The 23,118-nt window shown below is 39.1% G+C and overlaps 1 protein-coding gene across 2 annotated transcripts in view; it reads left to right on the top strand.

Moving 5' to 3' along the window:
• Positions 1-23,118, top strand: part of TENM2 (teneurin transmembrane protein 2) — a 1,665,603-nt gene that overhangs the window by 1,079,239 nt on the left and 563,246 nt on the right. The window lies entirely within an intron of this gene.

Genomic DNA, 23,118 nt, shown 5'->3' with positions numbered 1-23,118 from the left:
TTAACCTCTCTCTGGGTGAGGACTGCCACTGGTTTATTGGGATTCAGGGCATGCAGGAATGACATGGAAGGCAGGAGAGCCACTGTTGGAGGTAAGGGTTTTAAGGGCAGTGGACAGCAAGCAAAAATCAAGTGATATTTTCAGTTATAATAGTCATACACTGTTAGATAACATGGGCAACTCCAGCCAAGCAGAAATGATAGAATCATACAAAAATAGGACTGGAGATGACTTTAGGAGGAACTGTGGTTCGTTTCTTGCCCGAGGACAAGATGCACTCTCCTTAATGGCATTGGCATCAGATATTTGGCTAAGCCATTTTTAAAGGCCTCCAGTGATGGTCAGTCTATGAAACCTCTGTCCCACCTACCCAAGCCATTCTCCATCATTACAAAGTGTTTCAGAATCTCAGCCTTTACTTTGGTTTGTGCAGTTACACTGTGTGCTGTTGCTGACTTAATAATTACACGAATATGAATAAAGCTCTTCCTTTCCTTTTTACTTTCACATTATCTGCAGTTGAAACTGTGTTATCTTATCCCATCCCCTTCCTCCTCCACCGCATCGACTCCTCTTTAGACTAAACAATTGAGATTTTTTTCAGTCTGGTTTTATGTAGGTCATGTTTCCTCTGATTATCTTTGTGGTGCTCTTCGGGGCCTTGTCTGGCTTTCCTCATTCTTGAAGTGCAGCGCTCCAAACTGTGCAGAACTGTGACTGAGCAGAGTTGCAAGGATTATTTCAGTCTGTTTTCTTGTTTATACAGCCCTACATAAATATAAACACAGTATATATTTAGAGAGTGAGAAACAGCATGATATTGTTGATTCATGTGCAGCCTGTGATCTACCGCAGCCAACAGCTTTTTTTTTTACTGCAGAATTACTTGTTTCTCATCTGTTTGTGTGCAGTTGAGTATTTTTGCATAAAGAAAAAAACCTTGCCCTTTATCTCACTGTCGTGAGATTCTTTTTTTCAGAAACATTTTGCCCATATGTCAAGTTTAATTTTAATCCGAAACCTGTCCTGTAGTGCACCGCCTTCTCATCTTGATGTTGTTTCTAGATTTAAATACTCCACATTTCAGTCTTTAAAATACTAGAATAGTTTAGTTTGGAAGGTGGTTTGGTCCAACCCCTTGCTGCAGCTGCTCAGTGAAGGTGTTTGTTGCACTAGATCCAGCACACATCCCTACACCACACATTCTTGTATTTGTGCTGTGATCCATTATTGTGGAAGTAGCTTTCTCCCTTTCCCCTGTACTTGTCTAGCTGGACTGTGCTTCACTAGCTTGGTCAGCCTGTCCCTTCTGTTGTCAGTTAGAAGGTCAAATAGTGAGAGTTTCAAAAGAAAAATATATTTTCTCAGGACGACTTCACGACTAAATAAAAGCTTTGGATAGTCCACGTAACATTAACTGCCTCATACGAGGTTATTAATTTGGCTTTTCCTTGAAGTGGTTGGTAGTTACATATTTTCAGGGCATGTTTTTACTATTTTGAACATTAAGCAATTCCAGCTGCATCTCCCACTAAGTCAGGAGCTGGCAGCTCCTTTCAGGCTGCCGGGCTTTGACATTATCTGCAGAAATATGTCATCGGTAGTAATTGTTGCTATAAATCCCTTGTTTTGATCAAATGCCCATTAGTTCGAGGTAAATCAAGGGCTGCCTGATGACTTTGGCTGAGTTTGGCCTCTGGGAGGTTGGTGATGTGGTCGGTGGGAGGTGTGTCAAAGGAGGGAGGGAGGAGCAGAGCTGTGATCAGATGTGTTTTAGTTGGGACAACCAGCAAGGAGAGTATAAATACTCCAGGAATTATTATCAAGTACAGCAGTGACTGGAGAAAGGATTTGGCCATTTGTGCTGGGCTGGGCTGAGTCAGGGGCTGTGTTAGGATTTGGTCCTGAGTCTGTGAGAGACTGTGGGACAGGTTTTGATGGTGGTATTGGGCTAGATAAGCAAACTCACTTAAAATCAGAATTAAAGATTTCTTTAACATAGAGTTAGAGCTACTCAATGGCTTAAACCAATGTCTACTGCTGTAGGTTTTTTTGGGTACAAAATGTTCTGTGTGCTAGACATGAGAAAGGAGCTTAATGGCAAGGTTTGAAATTTTTTTTATATTTTTTTTAATAAGGTGTGATTCATCTTTGCTATTCTCTAGTCTAATTAAAGATTAAAAAACCACCACAGAATACAAAATGGTAACATCATTCTGCAGTTGCATAATTCTGTAGCAGCTTAAAAAGCATAGTTTCTAGTTCTTACCCTATAAGTAAAGTATTTGGATGAGCAGGATTATCCTGTACTGCCCCATGGTATGGCCTGCAGCACTCATCCTTTGCTCAGGCCAAATTCCCTGATAACACTGCTGCCCTAGTCTCATGTGCAAGTCCAGCGGACTTGATGGAAAAGCTTTTCAGTAACTTGGGAAGTTTTGGATCAAGTCCAAAAAGTACAGCCCTTAATCGTGTACTTTCCTGTGCGCTCAGAACAAATGGTTGGTTTGGCTTTCGGGAAACTTGGTGAGTTCTTGGCGGTGCGAGGTGATAAATGCTGATAAATGCTGCTGATAAATGCTGCCTCGTTACCGGCTGATTTCACTGCCAAGCAGAAGGCAGAGCTATCAAGACCTATAACAGTAATACCTGCAGATTTAGCCAAGCTCGCTGTTGATGTGTTTTGGGTTGATGTGTTTTGGGGTGCGGGAGAAATGCTGAGGAGAGAAAAGACAAGTGTTCTAGGGAAATTATTAGTCTTTACAGCCTGTGTCTGTCCTTAAAAGACTGTTCTGAGAAATTTAGCTGTGCTGTATGTGTAGTGTTCTGTTCTAGCCTGGTCTTCTAAGGGGTTCTTTCTTGCTAGTAGTTAATTACAAAATGTGGCAGAGGAGGACATCAGTCCCTGTAAATGAAAAGTTTTTAAATGGCTGACTGGGCAAAAGAGCTGGAAAATATTTTCCCTTTTTTTCTTTTTTTTTTTTTTTTCCTGCTGTAGATAGTGTTTATCATTCACCCAACCAGAGAGCCTTTCCACAGACACCGTAACAAAAAGCCCTAATAATATTTTTAAAGCAGATTAGAAATAATCTTCCCGCACGACCTTGCCTGGGTGACCCTCGTGGTTTGTTGCTTTCTAGTTGGGCTCTGCATCATCAAAGCAGCGGTTTTGCTGCTTAATATGGTGTAGGTGAAGTGGCATTGTCCCTTTATCTGCGCTTCATCACCAGAGAGAGGAGGGAGGCAGCGCAGCGCCCCGTGCAGAGCCTGCCTGCTTTGTGTGCGACACTTTGGGAGAGCAATGTCACCGGGATAATGATATGCTCAATGACACTGCAGCAGGCTGGCGCAAAAGGGAAAAAAAACTACAGTACGGAGCATCCGAAAAAAACTTCTTTTGGTTTAATTTAATATGAACTCAATGTATAAGTATTTAGTATGATTCCCTTGTTTACCAAGTAATTATAGCTTTAAAATCTGTTTGGGTTAGCATTTAGCTTCTCTCCATCCAAGGGGATCATAATATTGATGGAATATGTATTAGCTTGTTCTTGTGAGCAAAAGTAATTAAAAATATATCTTTATTATTCTCGGTGTGATAGCAACCTATAATAAATTTTGAAATGAGCTGTTCAAACAAAATATCAAGTAATGTGCTTCTCTTCGTTTGCATATAGAAAATGAAGTCAAACCTCCTTAGTTTTACAAGGTTTTAATTAAATTAAGGGCTTCTGAAATGACATAAATTACAGAAGCAAAGCATGAATGGTTTAGTACTGGGAAAAATGTCTTGACATCAGAATTTGAACAGTATAACACAAACATTAAAGTGGCCTTCAACAATGACTTGAGGATTAGAACTGTGGATATCAAGAATTAAAGGATTTTAAAGGAATAATCTTTCTGTTTTGATTATTACAAACTAGTACTGATATATTTGACCTAAAGGAAAAGCTTTTTCCTTTAGCTACGTGCCATCTAATAGCTTTTATTGTTGTTCTCATTAGAAGGAGAATGTCTGTAAATGGGTGCTTGAATGTTTGCTTTTTTTCTTGTTTGGCTGTGGTAACATGGGCAGATAAATACAGAAAAGTAATTATTATTCCACCGTAATAATACAGGCCTGGTTTTTATGTACACACTTTCTAGGTTGCAGCAGATGAAGATTTATATTCTAAAATGCTGTAAATCATCTTTTGAGGCTTCAAACATGATACATAGACAAACCAGAAAACTACCTAATATTGTTCTAACTTACACTGAGAGTAGTTGAAGTGATAAGGTAGATTGATAGATAATTCTTATCTTTCTAAACTCCTGTAATATATGGAATCTTGATGTTATTAAACTGAGAGTTATTGTTTTACAATAACATTTATAGTAGCCTTTCTGAAGGGAAGTATTTTATTACCCCACCTCTGCATATTCAGACATACGGGAGAAAAGTCTAAATATAAATTCTAATGATTTTTTTTTAATAATCTGGAAGAATACATGAGGCCACTTTCTGGGTATTAAAACTGACTGAGAATTTGACACTGTTCAGAATTACAACTCAAGTCTGAGCAAACAAAGTGTACAGTGTTCCAGAAGTCATGATAAATTGCAAATATTTTTACTTCTGTGGTACACCTAGTTTTTGTGTTGTTTCTTTTTTTATCTTAAAAAAAACCCCACTAATATTGTTACTACCTTTTCAAAGTGTTTTCTGTAAATATACATAGACACAGAAATATTTAAAAGGATAGTGGTTTCGTTGTATGAAGAACATACTGAATTATGTTTATTCAAGAAGTACTTTGTTAAATCCTAATGTTTTTTACAAAACTAATACTGGCACATCATTTCAGTATCTCACATTTCTGCAGCTACATTAATTGGTAAAATACTTCAAAGAAAATAAAATTAGGAAATGACATTGTATGACTTGCTCTTTATTTTTTTTCCTCTCTCTTTTCTTCCCAAGTAAACATTTAAAATGTCATTGTTGATGCCTCTTGTTTTTGGCCTTCCAAAAACCCCTGACCTTGAATGTCAGATATTTTCTGCACTTGGCCTAATATGAAAGGGTTTTGGAATATAATCCGAGTAAGGACACTTTCAGCATAAACCTGATTCAGTGTCATATTTATTACTTTATTTAAAGTATAGATCAAGTTAAAACCAGGTTTTAAAAGGTTGGTTTTGACTGGCCATTACCAAAAATGAATGAGTCTTGTTTAGTCATTCATCCGTGGGGGTTGGATTGAGGAGGTGACAGGAATGGTTGCCCTTGGCCAAGCCTGGCCAGTGTTGTACTTCACTCTCTTAGGAGCCAGTCCATGATCTTGCAAACAGTGACCCAAAGAGATAAAGACTTTGAGTGGATGCACAGTTGAGCCTTTGTGTTGTTTTTTTTTGTTTGTTTGTTTTGGTAAGGGCTTTTTCTGCGTTTTTGTTTCCCGTGAAGAGAATTGTTGTTGATAAAAACCAACCAACCAACCAAAACAAAACCTTTCACCTGAATGCCATAACAATTAATAAAGTACTAATTGTTTCGAGTGAGGCAACAGTTAAAAAATATCCTTAGCTTTTTTGTTGTTTCTCTTTTTGTTTTCTTTTCTCCCTTGGTGGGAGGTGGCAGAGACATGGGCATTTAATTGTTATATTTACTGATTATGCAGTACCCAGAGAAGAGGAGTGCTCAGCAACTGTTGCTTATTCTGTGCTTCCCCCTCCTCCGCCCCCCATAATGATATTCAGGCTGTGAAGGGGTTGAAATATCAACCTCATATCTGAAGACAAATTTACATTTCACTCCAAACACCTTAATTTAATGAAGGTATTATGCTGTTGGTGGGTACTTAATTATGCTAGAGGCAGAGCTGAAATTTAATACTGTTCCACATGCAGGGAAGATTTACTAGTAGCTTATTTTCAAAAGTCCTCTAAAAGACTAATGCTTATGCAGTCTACTCTTGTTTTTTAAAGCAGATTGGAACAACCCAAGCTTTCATAAATAAAATTTCATTTTAATTGCTCAGTGAAGATAATATATGTCTTTTTGGATTACGGGTTTTTGAGGAGGTATCTGGATTAGCTGGCTTTGCAGCAACGATCAATGCAACATTTACTGCCCTCAGCATCTAAACCTCCATGATTTACATGTAACAAATGTAATCATTCAGGAAGTGTAATGCTGTATGTGCTCAACTTATATATAAATCAACGTGACAATTCAAAAATTATTACAGAGCACACCTCTTGGTGTCTCCTGTAACAGTTCCTCTCTTGCACACAGAAACCTGCCTTTTCAGTCTTAACTGTCCGTGTTCCTCATAACAAATGAGAGTACAGTGCTCTGAGACAGCACCTCCTCAGTGTTGAGTCTCAGCACCTTCTACCCATGTACAGCACGATGAGTCCCTGGGGTGGAAGGTCACTGTGATGGGAGCTTTCTGAGAGACCTAGACTCCAGGGAAAATTCCAGACTTCAAACAAGCTTGTGTTTATGTGCACCTACCAGGCAATCTCTCTGATAACAATGAAAAACCATCAATAATTGCAAATATTAGTCAAGCAAGCCTGAGCTGTGTTATACCATGGCTGTGGTGGGTGCTCAGTTTGGAATGTCCAGGCTCAGGAGGGAGCCAAAATAGGTGTCATTGCTCTGCCACAGCAATGTCTCATGCAGATCAAGGCCAGCTTCTCTCTCTTTATAGTTCAGAGTGAGTCTGTTCTGGCACAGAGCTGGGTGTTCCCAGGGTTGGTCCGTTCCACCCCTTGGCAGCCTCAGGACCAGCCAGCTCAGACATTTAGGTAGTTGCAGGCTGGATGCTGTCATGGATTTCCTGTGTTTACACACCTATGCCAAGGTTATTTTACTTCTGGCACTAAATGAAACTGTCTGGAGGCATGTCTGGGACCAGGGCGAGCCTAATGTGTTAGAATATGCTACAGTACACAGATTAAATTTACACAGGACAGTGATGTGAAAATAGGAACTGGAATGCTAATGCTAAATGTATTAGTAGGATTTATTGATGACATAGAGGCGGTGTAACTGAGAACTCAGTGAAGCAAAAATTGATGTGATTAATATCAGTTAGTAATTTTATCTTAATTAAACCCAACAATTTCTGCCCAGTGCATCAAGATATTATAGTGGGTTGGTGGGTGTTTTACTGCACACTCTGCTGCTGCTCCTCTGTTGGCCAGGTAGTGAGATGTCTTGCCTGTTTGTTTTGTTTCATTCAAGCCTTTAAACCAAAACCTCCTGCCATTTTGGGGCGTACATTTTTTATTCCAAGCTATCATCTCAGTTAAATGTGTGAGAGTTTCACACCTGATAACTTTCCTGGTACTGATTCCTTATCCCAGAACCTAAATATGACAGTTCCTGAGTTCTAGATGTCCTGTTTCTTGTCACTGGGCAAGAGAATTAGGCTGAGTGACTTCAGCTGGGGAAACAGCTGCTGTAGTTTTGAGCTGATTGCTGGCTTTTGGCTAACCTCAGCTGTAAATCATTCGGTAGTTAAAAGAACATTCTGGATATTTAGAGCAGAAGTCCTTCCACCAGCACAGAGTCCCAAAGCAGAGTTTTTTTAAAAGGTGAGAAAACTTTCTAGTGATTTTATACATGTTTCACTGTTATTGGAACTTTTTGTATTGGGGGGATCTCTTGGTATAAGGAATTTTTCAGCCCAGCTGAACGTCAGCGTTTTTTAGATTGCAGTGAGTTTGGTAGAGTGAGTGAGATGTTATTTGGGCTGCATACCCCCTGTTTGAAAACACATTTACTTTTTGTCTGTTCTGAAGGAAACGAGTTTCCCAGATATTTGGCTGTTGTTCCAAAGCAGAAAGGATGTGCTGTGTCTTTCAGTTAAAAGAAGCCCTGTAGCAAAACGCGTTAGTCCCGGGCAGAGGTGTCATTATTCTGCAGGAACAGCAGTCGAGATAATGAGTGGCCGAGGACAGAGGACAATGGAGAGTGAAACATGTCCTGTCGGTGCTCTGCCACTGGAGTCTGGGCGCGCTTTGCATTAGAAAGTGCTGCAAAATAGGAGGGATGTGGCTGTTCTGTGGAGAAAGAGTAGAAGGCAATGTAGTATTTTTAAGACTGATTTAATGCTTTTGCCATAATAACCAAAAGACTTAAGCAAACAGCTTTGGTGCTTAATTCTTTCTTTGTTTTGAGACAAGCAGTTGTTGTTTCTGGGCTTCCAGCACATTTTACTTTGAAACAAAAGAAATTAAAATCCAAAAGAGACTTAGTCTGGTGTGCTTTTCTTTCCTATGAAGCATATCCCTTATGTAAACAGCTTAGGTGAGGAGCATGTTATATTGGAGTTGGGACTTCAAAAATTACACTGGAGAAGTGGCAAGTCTCAAAAACAATATTATGTACATGATCAGCCTCGTAAACAGTGAGTTCAGGATTCTGGCTGTGCTGCAGTTGTGAAATCAGGACTGCAGAGGAGTAGGAGAAGAAAAGATCCCAGCATGTCCAGGGAATGGTGCACACAGCATGGATCTGGTGAGTTTGGAAGAAAGGGAAAGGTGGTCAACAAGATGGAGGTGGAGAGTTGCCAGGTGTTTATTTTGCAATCTAAGAGGATGTGTCCTTTGCCAACCATGCATATTATCTACAAATCTGGGAAAACATGGGAATTGAAGGACTTTAACAGGTCACAAAAAGGTAGATGAAAGTGCTGAAATAATCCTGACCTTAAAACTGTTTCATTTGTTTTGTTTCTTTTTTTTTTTTTTAATATTAGTATTATCATACAGATTGCTGGACCACTTAGCATATTTGTCTGCTTGCCACTTGTCTAAAGTATCATACTCTTCAAAACAGTAGCAACATATTTGTCTTGAGTTTTTAAGTGCTGTAAAAATGGTTTTGAGCAGTTTAAAACAGGAAATGAAACAACTGCAAGATGTAATCTCTGTCCTGTTTCGGGGAAGCAGAAAGGAAAATAACTTTAGCCACATTTCCCTGCAGATGTTCCACTTGACTATAGAATGATATGGTGCACAAGAAATGCTTATGCAAGTGGTATTTGACAGTGCCACCTATTGCTAGAAAAGCAGAACTAAAAGGAGTGTTTTGTTATGATCATGCCTAAATTGAGCAGAAGAAAGAATGGTACCTATTCATCTTTTAATTCTTTCCAGGTCACTTACCTATGTAGATATAATAGTTTTTGTTTTTATGGCTATGAAATGGACTGCACTTTTAAAAAACGGATTTCTAGTACAGTAGCATCAGAGATGGTGAGATAAGTTTCTGTTCCAGAAAACTTACAACTATTGGCATGTGCTTGAGTGCCAGTGACTCTATTCTGGCTAAACCAAGTAAGCCTGATTATTCCTCCCCTGCTTTTTAATTGATGGCACTAAAGTTCGTGTAAGGCACTAGAAGATTGATCCTAATAATCCTGAAACTACATTAGATTTAGCAAGCCACAGAAAGTTAGTTTTTTTCTAGTGCTTGGAGTTTATGATAATGGGAAGTGAATGAAATGGTTTTTTTTTTACATGCATCCAGAATTTCTATGAAAAGCAACTGGCTAATGATGAAAATTCTTTGAAGACAAAGACTTAATGATCTGGATGCATCTTAATGCTTAGTATCCTTTATCAGGTCTTTCAGTTAGCAAGCATGAAAACTCATTACCTGCCCTTCTGAGGATGATATTTGTTTTATTATAGAAGACTAACTAATGCTAATGGTAAGAATAATGAAAGATTTATAAGGGCAGCCTAAGATCAATTTTAAGTTTTAATTGTGGTTCTGATTCTTTTTACTGCCCTCAGTCCTGTTGTTCATCTCCACTAGAGAAACACCTCACCCTAAAAAAAAAAAAAACAACACATTTTTGGCTTGTAATCTTTAATGGAGAGAAAAAATGTTTCTCTGTGAGGTTTTCCTTGTGAAGGATCTAAATGGCAAGGTAAGAGCAGGAAAAGATGGAGCAGCTTGGGGGTAATTTGTTCTTTCTCAAGTCTAGGCAGGTATCTCTCAGGAGTTTATTGCTGCTTCACATAAATAATATTCTTTGACTGAAATTGTCCTCCTTCCTCAAAGATAGACCAGTCTTCTGTTACCCCTGCTGAGCTTCTGAAGAACTGGATTGCTGCAAAGCTTAAGGGAATCAAAGGAAGCAGCTCTCGAGTATATAGGCTTCTGTAGATTTAGAGAAGGTTCAGAAGGAGAAATAAAGGATGACCTACCCATCTCCTGACTGGAGAAATGATGTGGAGAAATCTGACTTCATCATCCTAGTTTAGTTCAGGGCTGAAATCCAATTTAGCCAAATGAAAATGCCTTACTTATTTCATGGCTGGATTTTGTATGCTCTCTCATCTTGAGGCTTTTCAATCTCTTCTGCAGTCTTTTCTTACACATTTCATCTTCTATTTTGTCTTTGTAGCTACCTGCTCTCTTGATGTTCCTTGGCATTGGTCCACCAGTTTGGTTGTTCTCTTGTTCTATCCTCAGCATCTGAGCAAAGCCAACAGAGTTTCAATTCTTGGGGCAAAGTCGAAACCCCCTTTATAGTTTTCCCTAATTTCCCGTTGGTGTAAAAAGGACAGTATTTTTCAGCAGTCGAATTAGGTGTCCTTGTAGGAGTCTGTGAGCCCTCTTGCAATGAAGTTTCCTGTTTAAAAGAAGTGACGCAGCAGATGTGTGAGCGAAGGAATCTGGAAGTGTGTCCGTCTGGGGGAGTGTGGGGCCAGCAGAGGGCACTTCAGCTTGACAATGAGAACTGTGCTCCGGGCCAGAGCCCGAATCCCTCTAAACTGACTATCTTGGATTAGAAATGGAATTTGTTTTTTCTTTAATGCTTGTGGGAACCACTTAGGCAAGGGGTGTTTCCATTGTGGTTGTTGCTTTGTTGGCATTGTCTTCTACAAACTGTGGCCAAACCCTGCTGTACAGTGGAAGAATTTGGGAACTGAAAGAGGAAAAACATTCCCCATATACTTTAAGGCATGACTTTACTGAGACAAATGATACCTTTGTTGTAACCTTGTATCATCTAAAATTGAACATAATTGTGTATGTTAAAGCCATTCTTGAAAAAACCTTTTTCCCCCACCGTGGTGCTTCTAATTTCTTGTTAGTTGTGATTTGATTTATTCTTTTAATTAAAAAGCAACTGAAATTGGAGAACACTACAACCTATTAACTGATTTTTGTGGATGCTGATGTAAATGACTTAATACCAAATTGCAGTTTAGTTCCCCTTTCAACCCAGTGCCAATATTGTTATCTTGTAATACAATACTAACATATGATTATATCTGCCATTAATGCATTTAACAAATGTAGATGACAAATGTTATGATAAGAAGCTCCTCGTGCTCTTTCGTTTGCCTTGGTATAAATCAGAAGTTACTGCCTTGGATTGAAAAGATTTATTCTTGTGTAAGAGCTTACTGGTGTAAGTGAGGATAGTCAAGCCTGACATGTGGTGATGTACCAAATTATATTACAGGATATTTAAATTCTGTCTCCCACTGTGAACAGCAGGATACCATTTTCATCCTTCCTGTTGAATGCGGAATCACTTTTCCATTTATAAATTGAGCCTGAACAGAGTGCTCTCAGTATTGGCTGTTCCTCTGTTATTCCACATGCAGAGTATATTAAGACACCTGTTCATCCTTGTAAGGCAAACAACAAACCAAAATACTTTCCTGAAAACAAGTTGTTCTGTGATAAGTGGAACTAGTGAAGCTTGACTGCTTGCAGATTTCTGTCCTCCAGCCCTGATCCCCTCAGCAGCTCTCCCACCAGGAGGATAACTAGTTGCTCTCTGCTCATATTTCATGTGATCTTTCCCTTGTCCTGTTTGCCCTGTAGTGCCAGTTCCTGTTTTCCTCTATCCTTTAAATCTTCCTGCAATCCCTTCCACAGGTTCCTCCAGCCCCCAGCACATCAGCAGTTCTTCTGCCTGGTCCAGGGTGCCCGGGGTGCTGAGTGGGAGCTGCTCAGCTCAAGTTATTAGTCTCAGATGTCTCAGAGGTGATGATAATTCAAGTCTCTTGTTTTACTATCTGACAGATTTTTCTCAGCGCTCAGGGGAATTTAATATCTTCAGGGTGACTGCCCTCTGTTAGATTTCATAGAAATGGATCAAGAGATATTAAAAGTGTGTCTTTATTCCTTCCACTTTGTTCCAGTGATTGGTCTTTGTTAGATTAACTTGGATTTGTTTTTGCTAAACTGCTGCTCCTTCTCTATCCTGCTTTCTTGTTGCTCCATTGCTCAGTGCAATGGTTACCACCCTTGTAATGATGCTGTTAACTGGACAGAAAGCAAGCACAGATCAGGAAAGAAGTGCTTAGCCCCTTATTATTTTTTAAGGGAATGGATGCAACTTAATAACTTGTAAATCTTGCACCTGAGGACAGTGTGGAATAATTATTTAAGCACACTGAAAAGTGGAAGATAAACACCGAAAGTTTTCAGCTTCAATAAATAAAAAAAAACAGATTGCACAGTTATAGCATATAAATGATATTTAAATGTAAATAATAGTGGAATGTACAAGCCTGGAAGGAACTTCTGGAGTCCTACCAATTCCTCCTCCTTTCAGAGTCCTTCTGGAGTTGTAGCTCAGGAGTATGTCCAGTTGGATTTTGAGTATCTCCACAGATGGAGACACCACAACCTCTCTGAGTGACCTGTTCCAGTGTTGGGACACCTGTGCTGGGAAGCAGGGTTTATCTGGAATGTTCTGTGTCTCTGTACCTGTTTCTTCTTGTCCTGTCAGGGGGCTCTGTTCAAGTGTTCCCTCTCCAGGTGCCCATGGGGCAGATCTGCCTGAGCCTCCCTTGCAGCTCTCAGCTTCTCCTCATATCTTCTAGTACACAGAAGAGGAGTTGATTCACAAATGGGGCCTGAATGTAGTTTGACCAACATACTAATAAGGAGTAAATGTCAGAGAATAAAGATTGTTACTTGAGGAAAAAAAACCCCACAGTTCTGAGTAATAGCCTACGTGTGAACAGTTGCTTTTCTGGTAAAAGCAGGAAAAGGTGTAAAAATCTGAGAGCTGAGCATCACTGTGTGAGAATAAAAGTTGGGTGGCAGCCTGTCCTCAAGCTGGTTTCATGGGGATTCTTTGCAAGTAGCATGATAATGTAGCAAATATTTTAAAATATCTTAAACCCAGCAGATTTCATTAGCCATAGCTACATAAGGTACTATGCTGGAATTTTTTTTTTCCTCATGTTACAAATGGCTAACCATTATGTTTATAAAATTTTGCACTTTGTACATCATCCTGTTTTACCTCAGCAGTATTTGTTTTGGATTACTGAACACCTAGGTAGGTGCAGCTCATGGTGTTCTTTTATAAACCAAGTATTTTTCAAAAGGTTGTTTGAAATTCTGTGCTTTGAAATTTAGGTTCTAGTGGTATTTTCCAGTGGTTTACTACCTAGAGTTGACCTGCTCTTGTAGATATGGACATTTAAGGTGACCATTTTCATTGTAAAGGAGAAACTGTTCGAACTTCTTGCCTGTTATTAAGTTAGAAAAGCCAGGAGCAATCAGTGTCCTTTTAAGCTCCACTTTATTCAGTGGCTATGTATAGATTCACTGTCTTAGCTTTTAATACTTGAAAATCCTGTCTAAGTGTATTTATGCTCACTTAGGTGCTATCCAGTATTCAGTATTCAAATACCAATGCTCTCCACTGAGGCCTTTAAGCTCACTTGGTGCATTGAGTCTTTTCTGTGTTTTGCAAAAATGAAAGCATGCACAGTATGTTTTATCAATATGTATTTAATGAAAACACCTGCAGGTTTTAAAATTGTCCTGTTTGCTCAGTGCAGAGTGAGAGAGACAGCTGGGAGCAGAAGAATTACACCAAATCTCCTGCTGGATATCAAGGTTTCTCTTTGTGGTACTTTCCCAAAGGTATATTAAAAAAAAAAGCAAATGGAAAACCAACCAACCAAACAAAAAAACAACAAACCCAAAACAACTATCTTGAGAAATACTTCTTTTTTATTAAAAGAGATTCTTGTACTGTAACAGTTACCGTATAAATATACTGAATATAAATGTTCCAAACAAATAAACTACAGTCAGTAGTTGGATGCTGGTGAAGAATGTGTGTGTGGCTTTTGAGGGACTAATGAACCAATAAAATTATTTCAGTAAATGAGGGACTATTGATAAGCCACAAGCATTTACACATGGCATGTTTTATTGCTGTGTTGTATCAAGGCCCTGAGCTAAGGAGTTGGCAGGTCTTGTAAGAGGTGAGGACAATAATTAACAGAAACTACATAGAAAAAGCAAATCTGCCTTTAATCTACAGTTTGTAAAAGAAAGTTGGCTTCAGCCTTATGACAAAAATAACCCTTACCTTAAAGACAACTGGCAAAGCACTGCTTAATTCTCTTAATATTTGGGACTGCTTACTTTGAAATAACTTTGTAAGGAATATCCGATACATCTGACAGATTTTTTTATCATAGTCTTGTTGTTTGGGATTTTTAATTAACTGTGCAGGCTCTTGCCTTTTCCACTTTAATGGCTCAGAGATGGTAGGACTTGAAAAATATAATATTAAAATATTTAATGATTTCGAAAGACTTTATTTTTATTTATGTACATAATTCTGTACAAGTAATTACATAAAAAGACCCAATAAAAAGATGCACAAATTTCTCTAAACTGCTTAATGAGGCCTAATATAAATCTGAATTTCAGATCACATTAGGGTTGTTGTATGCCCTAATTTCAGATGACAGCTCTGGCTTGCCACTCAGTTGGCCTTTTATTTTGTGTCACAAATTAACCAACCGTGAGTTTTTATGCCACTGTTTTATTAGAGCAGTGCTACACTTAAAGATGGGAAATCTTCATTACAGTAGTTATGTTAGAGCACAAGGTACAATGGGGGGAGAGGGGAATAAAGGTAGTTTCCAACCATATTTAGATATTTCAAATATGGATAAATATAGAGGAGTGAAAAATTCCTTCTAGTTTTTCACACTTCCTAACAATACAGTCGAGTGCAAAGTGTGTTTTCTGCTCATTAGGAGCAATGTGTGAGCACCAAGGTGCTGCACTGCTCCTCAGCAGTGGCTGCTGTTAATGGGTGACTAATTCTGTGTGCAGCAGAGAATACATTTACAGGTCAAGCAGTTCTCGAAAATGTGTGGTGTTTGTGACACTTTGTGAAACAGTGTCTGCAATCTGTGATTGAAGAACAGGGATCCACTAAAATCATGAAAGGGCAAAAAGCAGGAACTTTGCAGGTTTGGGTTTTTTTGAATTTGCTGTTTGCTGAAGGAGATTAACACCTCATTATGCCCGTTTTTTAGTGCTGTGACTGGATTTTGTGTCTCTGAATCACACCATCTTGTGGGGCTAAATAAATTAGGTATTATGTAGACTTTGATGCACTGCTATTCCGGGATTGGATTAATAGCTTGGGGAAAGGTGAAAATATAACTTCTTGTCTTCATTTACCAGTGCAGAAGGCATTATCAAAATGAGCTGGTAGTTATCAAGCCAAACAATTCTTTTCTGTCTCTGGCTGGGGGTAGAGAGATGCCAGAAGGAACAAGAAATACAAGCCAGGCTGCCGTGGTTCAGATGGATGGCTGTAAGTGAATTCCTGGGGACAGGACAAGGGACAATCATCATTGAAATGCCACTTAGTCTTTCCCAGGCTCACAGCCCTTTTGGAACCTGGGACTTCCAGAGCTGGATGTGGCCCTGGCTGCTTGGGACACCTCAGTGGGGTTCTCTGAGGATCTTTCTTACCTTTGCTTAAATCCCTGTAAACCTGTGGCCTCCCCAGCATTCCCTAACAAATGTGCATTTGCTGTGTAAAGAACCACCTTTTTTAAGGAGAGGAGAAGAAAGAAAAAAAGAGTGTTTTGAACCAGAGTACTGCTAGTTCTGTTTGATGTCTCCTGGTTCTTGTGTGAAAAGAGTCAGGAAGGTCAGGATAACATACCTTGCAGCTTTCTCTGTGGTGTCCTTTCCTCTGAGTGGTGGGATTTGGTCAAAGGGATATAAATTCAGTGCCCTGTGGTGTTTGTTGTAGTGCTGTTTTCAGTGCTCTCCCAGGGCAGGAGGAGGAGGCAGTGCTGCCCTGGGGCTTTGGGAGGGGAGGTGGTCACTGATGTACTGCTTGTTCTCTCCAGGTCTGATCAAAGCACACTGGGACCTTGACCACTTAATGTAAAGGGATGAATCATGGTATTCTTGTTATTGTGGTGGTCTAGGAAGCTTACAGGAATACATACATGTGCAAGATAACATAAAACCAGAGCATTCTTACCCATGTTTCAATGCACATGCCTTCAGTAACTCAGTTTAGCTACTCTTCATATATAGAGGGGAGTGTGTGTGTGTTTATACATGCACAGACTTGTCTCTGAATGAGAGAGAGACTCTCCTGGCGTGACTTTATTCATCCCTTTTAACGAGACAATATACCAGTTATCTCAGTAAGCCTGTAAATAATAATGATTATCCAAAGACAGTGGTTGGAATTGCAATTACTATTGATTTTTTCATAAAATATTGTTGGAATAGTTCTTCATTTAGTGGAGTGTTAAGCTTTGCTTATATCCAGACCCAATTACACTTGTACTTTAGTGGTGCCTGGTGACAGTGCTGTGAAATGGTTGCAGTTTCCTTCATTCCCCCTTGAAGAATGTTTCCCAATGTTTAAAGCTGCTTCTGGTGCTTCTATGTTAGTATTTAGTGCAATGCAAAGAAGGAAAGACCAGGACTTAATTTTCAGGCTGTCCTACAATTCAAGGCTGCAGATCCCCTTTGGGTGTTGCCCAGCCATAACTGTGCCAGCTGCCTCTCCCAGCAGTGCTAAAGGGCTGACAGGGACAGGTCTTCTCCCTTTCCTGCTGATATTCCATTCACTTTTGGCAGCCCTCATTTCTCTAATCCTTGGGTGAGCTGTGTTTGGCCCAACAGTATTATCCACCTCTTCTGTTCCCTCTCCCCCTGCCCTGATGTTTGCATTTTCACCCTGAGAAGTGACTGTCTCTTGCTGGCTGGTTCTGGTTACCACGAATGTTCATCTTTGAAGCTTTGCATTTTCATTGGAAGTTTTATTGTTTTCTCAGCTTTATTTTACCCTGTTTAATCAAAAGCTGTCAGTGTAAAGCAGTGGTAAATACAGTCTTAAATTTATTTTCATGCTTACAAGTGAAGCTCCTGATTCATTTGCTCTGGTTATTACTTATGTGGTTGTTTGTTTATATCGTTTCAGTGAATCCCTTGGACCTGGTGGAGGCAGATTTTTAGCTGTGGTGTTTTTTGGATGTATATACAGTAAGACTTTGCACCTTCTAGGAATTGCTCAGGTTTATGCTGTAGTCTGTACTCTACAGAGACAATGATTAATGTTTTGGTTAGTTAAGCTACTTCAAAGGAAAATCTAAACCAAAACTCAATATTAAGAGATTGTTTTCTCTTTAGTTGTACAGTCTGGGGCCTTACTGGGTCTCTCCAACTGTGGTGGGCACAGCCCAGAATGTTTTGTGCTTGCCCAACACCAGAGTGTCTTTTATGCATCTTACTCAGACATTTTTCTTTCTCCTTCCAACACCTTTTTGTTCCTCTTGAGAAACTAATGAATATTTCACTATTCTCCCGTTCTCATCTCCAGATTATTGTTAGATGTTTCCTGTTTACCTGACACTTCTTCAGTCCTTAGTTTTGTTTTGTTTGCAAACAAGAAATATTATTTGTAGGTGTTAAATACACACTGTACGTGTTCTTGAAGAAACAAATAAACTTTCCTTTCAGATTTGTCTTTTTAAATGCACAGGAAAATATTTGATTTAGCCGTTTCTCTTCTAGAGTTTTTTGGGTCTTTTTCTTTCAGGTTCTTGCTCTTGCAGTTTTAGGAACTCCTGATACCCTGAAACAGGGCAGAACCTTTGAAATTTGTTACCCAGGGGTTGTAATCTATGCAAAACACTGTTTTGTAGCAGTGCCATGGATGAACCACCCAACATTGGTGGTAAATGATGTTGTTTTTCACTGAGCATAATTTTGCTTTATTGGTGTCAGCTCTCCTGATTCCTATGCTACAAGAGGCTTCTTCCTGCAGGGATGGTACTACAGCTGGTGCTTGTTAAGCACCAACTTCTACTGTTATTCCATTGTAACAGTCTTAATTTCTCTGTGAAATCCTGGTCTCCGTTGTGTTTGGATGACTGTACTGCTTCCCTTCAGCTTCTGAGTTCTTCCTTCCTGCTCCTCTGATTACATAGTTCAGTAGACATGTCCAAGACTGATATATTTTTGATTTTTACTGCTTTTCTTTTTATTTGGATTAAGGTTACTGTGTCTCTGAAGATGTGAGCAAAGTTACTTCATTGGTTTATTAGGTTTTGTATTCTGCTGTGATCCACCTGCATTTTTTGTTCTCTGCCTCTTGCAAACAGTGCTATTAGATTTTTACCATGACCTTTTTTTTTTTTTACTGTCTAAGACTGCATTTCCTTCTTATTGAATTTATGCAATATTTCTCTTAAAAATTTAAAGTGCTCTCTTCAACTATTACTACTATTAACTAGAAAAAATGATTAATTTTTTTAAGCTGGAAACTTGGAAATATGACCATTACAAGTACAGAACTTACATACTTGAGAAATCTATAATTTCTTATTTTTCATAATTCCATTTCATTTTCTTGTTTTACAACTGTAATATATTGAAAAAACCTTGTGTTTATAATTTCATGGCTGTTAAAAGCTGCATTATTATTATTATTATTCATTGTCCAGAATTCAGTTAATTTCCATTTGTTAAGCTACCACTCTAATATCTTTTGCTGGCTAATGGGAAGAAGAAATATTTTTTTCTTTCAAGTTTGGCCTAAAGCTTATAAATTTCCATTATATATATTGATGTCAGGACGAGGAAAGACATATCTTGAAAGTTTTACTTCTATTTGTCAAGGGTGTTAGGTTTTGATCAATATCACTTTAAGTAATTGGCATCTGTGTTAAGTATCAAATAAATATAAATTCTAAATACTCTCTAATTTGTTGGAATGTTTGGTATTTTATAAGGCATTAATTTATATGTTTCTGGAAGATGATAGAATATAAAGGCTGTATTGAACATACAGAGTGAGTTGACATAAAAGTACTAGATATCTTTGTTTTTTGAATACCAACTTTTCTTACAAGTAGTCTCTCTGAAAGGATCTGTCTTTATTGAAACATGGACCAGATTGGATTGCAGTTGTTCAAACAGCCAAAGAAAAAGGTTGGAGGTGGAGGGAGGAGCAGTAAAAAAAATCAAGGACTCAGTAGCCAAAACTCAGATGTTTGATTCGAATTTGTCCAGGCCTTTGGGTGAAGTTGCAGATGGTATCTTTTCTTCAGAACCCTTGGTTTATGCAGTATTTTGATCAGAGGTGGTCTGAGAACCAATCAGTCTGGTGAAACCAAGCAGGGTGGTGGTTGTGAGATCAGTAGTGTTGGTTTGCTGGGGTGGTTTTTTTTGCTGCTGGGGTGAAGTCAGTGAAGCAGGAGGGGATCATATGAATGGTTTGTGTTGTCTTCAACTACAGTTCTGCCCTCAGTTGTCATCACCTGATCAGGACATTGCCAAGTGCTCATTCCTGCCTCCAGTGCACTCCCATGGCAGTGCACTGAGTAAAGAACTGATGCAGACTAAAACTCTGGCAGGAAGAGACTAAAGAAATGGGATTATTTTGGTCATGCACCCAGTCAGGTTCATTGGGTAACCACATCAGCTCCTGTCCTGGCTCAGGAGAGGGGGATGTTGCAGAACTAGAAGCCAGTTGCCCAGGGAAGGAGCTCCCTGCCTGTGGTTGCAGTGTTGCCTCCTTACCCTGCACACACAGCTGATGTGTCCCTGCTACTGGTGTGCTCACATGGCTGCAGCCTTGAGGGCTGAGGCAAACTGGGATTGCTGTGTCCCAAATCTGCCTGTATGGTGATGGATTCCTCTGCTGAATATGCTGTGGTATACTTACTTACAAGTAAGTAAATGCTTACTTGTCCCTTGTTTTACTGGGAACCTTGATGTGTAAAAATTGCTTATCCCTCTCAGCTCGCAGCTGAATGCACCAGAGCTGCCCTGTAGCACACAAAGTGCTGTGTAATGCTAAGTGCAGGGAAAATTGGGCACATGGTGTTCACAAACACTTTTTCAGTCCTCTCGTGCCAAGATCTCAGCCAATTAAACAGGAATAGCAGCTCTCAGGAGCGGTGAACGTGGAGTGGTTGGTGCTGTGCAGCAGCAGGGGTGAGTCAGGGAGGCTGCCTGGCCTGGGGCCAGCAGCGTCAAAAATGAGCAGGGAATTGATTTAGTGAAGCTCTGTGGGTGAGTACCTTGCACTAAACGATCCACTGACTTAAAAAAGAATAAAAATTAAAAATACTACGAATAAAATACAACATAAAGTATGTACCGACCAGGACAAATTGTCTGTGTCACGCAGATTTTGCTGCTCCCTGGCTGTTATAGGCTTGGAGCTGTGATATTCCATTTCTGTCATTACTGTGTGTGTAATCTATAACCTTCATCTAAGAAACACGACTCATTAATTAATCATTACCAAGGGCGAGACATGCAACAGCATCAAGTGTGCCAAATCCTCTCTCAAAGTTTTTAAGTGTCTGACTGCTCGTAGATACCATCTCAGTAGTCCTGGCAGATTGCTCTAAAGGACCAGATCTTGCTGCATGTAGCAAATTTATGGGTTTTGATATCAGTTATTCCAGTGGCACTCAAAGAAATTTGCAACCTTGCTTTTCATTTATTTAACCCTCTTTGTAGTGGTGCTCGGTGCCTTGCTGCTGTGGATCTTAACACTGGTGAAACAGCCAAAATATGAACCATCTCTCATCAAGAGATGCTGGTAAATCAAGAGGCATTCTCTCAGACTCCAGAAATGCTTAATGTCAGTGACAGGCCACTCCACGGGATGTGCCTTCTCTTCTGAGAGATAGTGCACTCCACTTTTATGCTGGTTGTGTGGTATCTGCTGAAATTATTTTTAAAGAATCCAATATTATTTTTAGAGATGTCTGAAAGGAATAACTTCATTCCCTCTGGTTTGCTTCTTCTCTTGCTTGCTTTGGCTTATTTGTAAATGCTGGTAGATGTTTGCAAACACTTCTCACCTACTCTCTTAAAAGAAAGGCACATCAAGCCAAAAAAACCCAGAACTTGTCGGATTGTGGGTTTATTCAGTCTTGGTAACAAGTAGCTTATTGAAAACGTTTCGATGGAACATGAAACCTGTTTTGATTTTTTTGTTTATTAGTTTAGTACATTGATTTAGAATGGTTTTTTGTTTGGGTTGTTGGTGTTTTTTAATTCAGTTAAAGCTAGACTGTTTTATCTCTCTTTGGACCTCATAATAGAAAACAGACAAAAGCAAAAACTGAAAACTGAAATTTAACTCTACTGCACTTTCTTTGCAGTGTCAAAAGAGAAAGACCAATCATATGCTTTTACATCTCCTATGAGTTTGAGAAACTCTGTTCTTACTTTAGTCTTCTTTTTCAAGTCATTTTTGCATGATCTGTTGTCTCTTCCCTGCATGTTGCTCCATGGGAAGATGCTATTCCAGCAGCACTGTGGCCAAGGGATGAGTGGGATGGGGGCAGGACCTGTCCCCTCCTGGCTGAGCAGAGGCTGAGCCTGAGCAGGAGCACCATGTGCTTCAGTTACTTTGGTATTCAAAGCCAAAATACTTCTCAGTTTTAGCTGTGAGTGGCCACATGTCTTTCTGTTGACCAACAGCTCCCCATGAGCAGTTTGAAGAGCCTACGAAAGGTGGGCTTTCCTGAGGATTAAAGATGGTTTTGCATCAGGTGGATTTTAGCTCTCACAAATTACTTATCCTTCTTCTTGGTAGCTTATCGGTGTCTCTATCTCTGTAACCTGATGCTGCTCTTGAGGATTTTCCTATTCCAAATTCAGCAGTTCCTGAAATTGTGGTATACAAACAGGGAAGGCATAAAGGAATTAACAATTATAAGCAAATACTGTGAATGGCACAGAATTACCAAAGCAGGAGGTGTGTATTAGAAGTGTAATTTGCACTGAGGCATAGGTTGATAGGATTGCACAAAAGAAAGTAAGAATAATAGTGAAAATAAGGAGATTATGAAAGTAAAGGCTGCATTCCAAGCCCTAATTAGTGAGGTTATCTGTATTTCAGCTTTTATATTTGTGCATTAAAAGCACTGGGGTTTTTTTTCCCATTGATTCATATTCTTAGAAAATCTTATGCCAGGATTCTGGCCTTAAAGATTTTACATGATACTAATGTACAATGTGTATTGAATTCTTTGTCTTATTTCAATAATTGATGCTTTATGGAAAGCTGTTGGCTTGAAATACAATTGTGCCTATTCATTTCCAGGGAGATAAACCTCCGCAGTTAAGTAGTGCCAGTACATCAAGCTTCTTTTTTAACCAAAAATAAGTACCATTAATTTAAATTCAGTGAAAGAAATGGATAAAGCTAGCAGTGTTAAATGCTCTCAACGTTAAAAGGAAATAGCTTAAAAGTTTCTTGCATAGCAGTGAAAAGCATTAGCTTGTCTTTATAGGTTTTTGTATGTATTTATGAAACATTTGGCTCTGGTATTGGTGGTTAACTTGTCTGTTCCCACCTCCAGCCTGTGGGGATTTTGTATTTTTTTGAGTGGGTGGCTATCAACTATTTGAATATCTTTGGCAGCACAACCAATCACTTCTTCACCATTATTTCTTATTGTTCAGTTTCTGAATGCAAGGTGTAACCTACATCTTTTTCCAAGTCATTTTACAAGTATTTTTGGCTCTACCTGGATCATTTCAGTGACCAGGTGAAAAACAAATCAATTGCTGAGGCTGTGGGCATGTTAGGTAATATTTGTTTTTCCATAAAATACTTTGGAGGATAATGAAAATGCTGAAGAAAACGTGGGAATCAACAGGTAGTAGAAAGTATTGCATACTGAGAAAGAAAAGAATAAATTGACAGGGGAAGCAACAGGAGGTCTGGCAAGTGATGACATCTAAGAGTAATTTAAATTCAGCTTTTCATAATAAAGATAACCAGAGTTAAAAATGCCTTGATGCAAAATTTT

This window comes from Manacus candei, unplaced genomic scaffold (assembly GCF_025592945.1).
Source record: "Manacus candei isolate 608988 ecotype Guabito, Panama unplaced genomic scaffold, ASM2559294v1 h1tg000037l, whole genome shotgun sequence".
In the NCBI taxonomy this organism is placed as follows: domain Eukaryota; kingdom Metazoa; phylum Chordata; class Aves; order Passeriformes; family Pipridae; genus Manacus; species Manacus candei.
Note: the sequence above shows the minus strand (reverse complement) of the source record. Positions and strands in the feature narration are given on the sequence as shown.